Below are 6,244 nucleotides of genomic sequence, written 5' to 3'. Positions count from 1 at the left end.
GCATGCAGAGAACTCCTTGGGATGCATAAACAATCATTTTTGAAGAGGTAGCCATCCTGTACCAAATAGTCGTCACCTAATGGCTGGCCCCCGATGTGCTTCACCCAAACATGGCCAGCGTCTTCATTATCCTCATACAACTCCTTTATTTGATCCATGCCTGGAAGTCCAGCTTCAAAAGAAGTCAACATGCATTCACGAAGACTCAAAGCATCGGCCACTGAGTTAGTTGTCCCACATTTATGCATGATGAGATAGTTAAACCTCTCCAGATATGCTGCCCATCTCGCTAGCATGTGGTCAACATACTTTTGATTTCTAAAATGCTTCAAGGATTGATGGTCACTATATACAATGAACTCTTTAGGCAGCAAATAAACTTCCTCAGTTTTCAAGGCTCTGAAAACGGCATACAATTCTTGCTGATAGGTGCTCCACTTCTGTCTAGCTTCACTTAACTTCTCACTAAAGAAAGCAACGGGCTTCCTTTCTTGAGATAGAAGAGCTCCAATGCCTACTCCATTTGCATCACACTCCAACTCAAAAGTCTTGTTGAAATCAGGTAGTACCAAGACAAGAGCTTGTGATAGTTTTTGTTTAATCTAATTGAAACTAGCTTCAGCTGCTTCTGTTGGGGAACGTAGTATTTCAAAAAAATTCCTACGATCACGCAATATCTATCTAGGAGAGCATAGTAACGAGCGGGGAGAGTGAGCCCACGTACCCTCGTAGACCGAAAGCGGAAGCGTTAAGTAATGCGGTTGATGTAGTCGAACGTCTTTGCGATCCAACCGATCAAGTACCAAACGCACGACACCTCCGCAATCTGCACACGTTGAGCTCGGTGACGTCCCTCGAACTTCTAGATCCAGCTGAGGTTGAGGGAGAGTTTCTTCAGCACGACGGCGTGTTGACGGTGATGATGAAGTTCCCGATGCTGGGCTTCGCCTAAGCACTACGACAATATGACCGAGGTGGAAATCTGTGGAGGAGGGGTACCGCACACGGCTAAGAAATCAACTTGTGTGTCTATGGGGTGCCGCCCTCCCCCATATATAAAGGAGTGGAGGAGGGGGCCGGCCGGCCTCCTACGGCGCGCCCCAAGGGGGGATTCCTACTCCTACTAGGAGTAGGTTTCCCCCCTTTCCTAGTCCAACTAGGAGGGGGAAGGAAGGGGAAGAGGGGAATAAGGAAAGGGGGCTGGCCCCCTCCCAATTCGGATTGGGATTGGGGGGGCTCCCCACCTCTTGGCCGCTTCCTCTCTCTTCCACTAAAGCCCATGTAGGACCATTAAGCCCCCGGGGGGTTCCGGTAACCCCCCGGTACTCCGGTAAAGGCCCGAAGTCATCCAAAACCATTCCGATGTCCAAACATAACCTTCCAATATATCAATCTTCATCTCTCGACCATTTCGAGACTCCTCGTCATGTCCGTGATCACATCCGGGACTCCGAACTACCTTCGGTACATCAAAACATATAAACTCATAATACCGATCGTCATCGAACGTTAAGCGTGCGGACCCTACGGGTTCGAGAACTATGTAGACATGACCGAGACTCACTTCCGGTCAATAACCAATAGCGGAACCTGGATGCTCATATTGGTTCCTACATATTCGACGAAGAACTTTATCGGTCAAACAGCATACCAACATACGTTGTTCCCTTTGTCATCGGTATGTTACTTGCCCGAGATTCGATCATCGGTATCATCATACCTAGTTCAATCTCGTTACCGGCAAGTCTCTTTACTCGTTCCGTAATGCATCATCCCGCAACTAACTCATTAGTCATATTGCTTGCAAGGCTTATAGTGATGTGCATTACCGAGAGGGCCCAGAGATACCTCTCCGAAACATGGAGTGACAAATCCTAATCTCGATCTATGCCAACCCAACAAACACCTTCGGAGACACCTGTAGAGCATCTTTATAATCACCCAGTTACGTTGTGACGTTTGATAGCACACAAGGTGTTCCTATGGTATTCGGGAGTTGCATAATCTCATAGTCAGAGGAACATGTATAAGTCATGAAGAAAGCAGTAGCAATAAAACCAAACGATCATTTATGCCAAGCTAACGGATGGGTCTTGTCCATCACATCATTCTCCTAATGATGTGATCCCGTTCATCAAATGACAACACATGTCTATGGTTAGGAAACATGACCATCTTTGATAAACAAGCTAGTCAAGTAGAGGCATACTAGGGACACTCTGTTTTGTCTATGTATTCATACATGTACTAAGTTTCCGGTTAATACAATTCAAGCATTTATAATAAACATTTATCATGATGTAAGGAAATAACTAATAACTTTATTATTGCCTCTAGGGCATATTTCTTCAGTCTCCCACTTGCAGCAGAGTCAATAATCTAGTTCACAACGCCATGTGATTTAATACCAATAGTTCACATCATTATGTGATTAACACCCATAGTTCACATCGCCATGTTACCAACACTCAAAGGGTTTACTAGATTCAATAATCTAGTTCACATCGCTAAGGTGATTAACACCCGAGAGTATAAAGGTGTGATCATGTTTTGCTTGTGAGAGAAGTTTTCGTCTACGGGTCTGCCACATTCAGATCCGTAAGTATTTTGCAAATTTCTATGTCTACAATGCTCTGCATGGAGATACTCTAGCTAATTGCTCCCACTTTCAATATGTATCCAGATTGAGACGCAGAGTCATCTGGATCGGTGTAAAATCTTGCATCGACGTAATTCTTTATGACGAACTCTTTGTTACCTCCATAACCGAGAAATATTTCCTTAGTCTTCTAAGGATAATTTTGACCGCTGTCAAGTGATCCACTCCTGGATCACTATTGTACCCTCTTCCCAAACTCATGGTGAGGTACAAAATAGGTCTGGTATACAGCATAGCATACTTTATGGAACCTATGACTAAGCCATAGGGAATGACTTTCATTCTCTTTCTATTTTCTGCCGTGGTCGGGTTTTGAGTCTTACTCAACTTCACACCATGCAGCACAGGCAAGAACTCCTTCTTTGACTGTACCATTTTGAACTACTTCAAAATCTTGTCAAGGTATGTACTCATTGAAAAATCTTATCAAGCGTCTTGATCTATCTCTATAGATTTTGATGCTCAATGTGTAAGCAGCTTCACCGAGGTCTTTCTTTGAAAAACTCCTTTATGCTTTCCAGAAAATTCTACATCATTTCTGATCAACAATATGTCACTCACATATACTTATCAGAAAGGCGGTAGTGCTCCAACTCACTTTGTTGTAAATACAGGCTTCAACGCAAGTCTTTATAAAACTATATGCTTTGATCAACTCATCAAAGTGTATATTCCAACTCCGAGATGCTTGCACCACTCCATAGATGGATCGCTGGTGCTTGCACATTTTTGTTAGCACCTTTAGGATTGGCAAAACCTTCTGGTTGCATCATATACAACTCTTCTTTAAGAAATCCATTAAGGAATTCAATTTTTGACTTCCATTTGCCAGATTTCATAAAACGTGGCAATTGCTAACATGATTCGGACAGAATTAAGCATCGACATGAGTGAAAAAATCTCATCGTAGTCAACATGTCGAATTTGTCGAAAACCTTTTGCGACAATTCGAGCTTTTGTAGATAATAACACTACTATCAGCGTTCGTCTTCCTCTTGAAGATCCATTTATTCTCAATGGCTCGCCGATCATCGGGCATGTCAATCAAAGTCCATACTTTGTTTTCATACATGGATCCCATCTCAGATTACATGGCCTCAAGCCATTTCACGGAATCTGGGCTCATCATCGCTTCCTCATAGTTTGTAGGTTCGACATGGTCTAGTAACATGACTTCCAGAACAGGTTACCGTACCACTCTGGTGCGGACTGTACTCTGGTTGCCCTACGAGGCTTGGCAGCAACTTGATCTGAAGTTTCATGGTCATCATCATTAACTTCCTCACTAATTGGTGTAGGCATCACTGGAACTGATTTGTGTGATGAACTACTTTTCAATTGGGGAGAAGATACAATTACCTCATCAAGTTCTAATTTCCTCCCACTCACTTCTTTTGAGAGAAACTCCTTCTCTAGAAAGGATCCATTCTTAGCAACGAATATCTTGCCTTCGGATCTGTGACGAAAGGTGTACCCAACAGTCTCTTTTGGGTATACTATGAAGACGCATTTCTCCGATTTGGATTCGAGCTTATCAGGTTGAAGCATTTTCACATAAGCATCACAACCCCAAACTTTAAGAAACAACAGCTTAGGTTTCTTGCTAAACCATAGTTCATACGGTGTCATCTCAACGGATTTAGATGGTGCCCTATTTAACGTGAATGCAGCTGTCTCTAATGCATAACCCCAGAACCACAGTGGTAAATCGGTAAGAGACATCATAGATCGCACCCTATCCAATAAAGTACGGTTACGATGTTCGGACACACCATTACGCTGTGGTGTTCCAGGTGGCGTGAGTTGTGAAACTATTCCACATTGTTTCAAATGAAGACCAACCTCATAACTCAAGTATTCAGCTCCACGATCAGATCATAGAAACTTTATTTTCTTGTTACGATGATTTTCCACTTCATTCTGAAATTCTTTGAACTTTTCAAATGTTTCATACTGATGTTTCATCAAGTAGATATACCCATGCTCAAATCATTTGTGAAGGTCAGAAAATAACGATACCCGCCACGAGCCTCAACACTCATCGGACCGCATACATCAGTATGCATTAGAGTCTTAGTCATCTTGCCCATGAGGCATGGTTCGCAAGCATCAAGTGATTCATAATTAAGTGATTCCAAAAGCCCATCAGCATGGAGTTTCTTTATGCGCTTTACACCAAGACAACCTAAACGGCAGTGCCACAAATAAGTTGCACTACATTATTAACCTTGCATCTTTTGGCTTGAATATTATGAATATGTGTATCACTACGATCGAGATTCAATAAACCATTTATATTAGTTTATGACCATAGAAGGTTTTATTCATGTAAACAGAACAACAATTATTCTTTGACTTAAATGAATAGCCATATTGCAATAAACATGATCTAATCATATTCATGCTCAACGCAAACACCAAATAACATTTATTAGGTTCAACACTAATCCCGAAGGTAAAAGGAGTGTGTGATGGTGATCTTATCAACCTTGGAATCATTTCCAATACACATTGTCAACTCGTACTTAACTAGTCTCTGTTTATCTTGCAACTCCTGTTTTCGTGTTACTACTCTTACCAACTGAACCAGTATCAAATACCGAGGGGTTGCTATAAATACTAGTAAAGCACACATCAATAACATGTATATCAAATATAGCTTTGTTCACTTTGCCATCCTTCTTATCCACCAAGTATCTAGGGTAGTTCCACTTCCAGTGACCATATCCTTTGCAGTAGAAGCACTCAGTTTCAGGCTTGGGTCTAGCTTTGGGTTTCTCACTAGTAGAAAAAGGGCCTAATGTGAAGCACATTAGTCCCGGTTTGTAACAAAACCGGCACTAATGTGTCCATTAGTGCCGGTTCCAACGGCTAGGTGGGCGGAGCTAACCGGTTCATGCCGAACCTTTAGTACCGGTTCATGCCACGAACCGGTACAAAGATTCTGTGATAGGCTGTGGCCAGACTGGGGCCCCACCTGCACCTTCAGTACCGGTTCGTGGCATGAACAGGTACTAGAGCTATTTATTTGTTTCATTTTGCAGCTGTTTTTTAGTCCCACCTCGCCATGCGAGAGGCACTCGCAGCGGTTTATAAGCCCTGAGTGCAGAGACGATGAAGGAGAGGCGCAGTGCTCACCTGCACACGTTGCTTAGCTTCAGGCCTTGAGGAAGTGGTGTAGACTGCACGGAGCAATAAGGGTTTCGGATGAAAACTACACATAGCTCCGTGCAGTCTACAGTATTTCCTCAAGGCCTGAAGATAAGCAACGTGCAGGTGAGCATTACGCCTCTCTTTCATTTTCAATAACTTATTTTAACTCCGGATTTTTTGTGCCTTCATTTGCTATTTTTGATGCATTTTTTGATTGTTTTGAGCTAAATGACCCTGAAATTGAAAAACACTACAAAATGAACTCTGAAAAGGTTGAAACTTGGCATGGTATCATCATTTCACCCGCATAGCATGTGCAAAAAAGTAGAGAGGGTTACGACAAAAACTGGATGCACTTCGTGTACAAACTGGACAATCTCTTTCGAAGTATCAGGGGTTAGGACGAAAACTCATCTTTTACACCGACTATTC

Source organism: Aegilops tauschii, chromosome 1 (assembly GCF_002575655.3).
Source record: "Aegilops tauschii subsp. strangulata cultivar AL8/78 chromosome 1, Aet v6.0, whole genome shotgun sequence".
In the NCBI taxonomy this organism is placed as follows: Eukaryota; Viridiplantae; Streptophyta; class Magnoliopsida; order Poales; family Poaceae; genus Aegilops; species Aegilops tauschii.
This window is presented reverse-complemented; position numbering follows the sequence as displayed.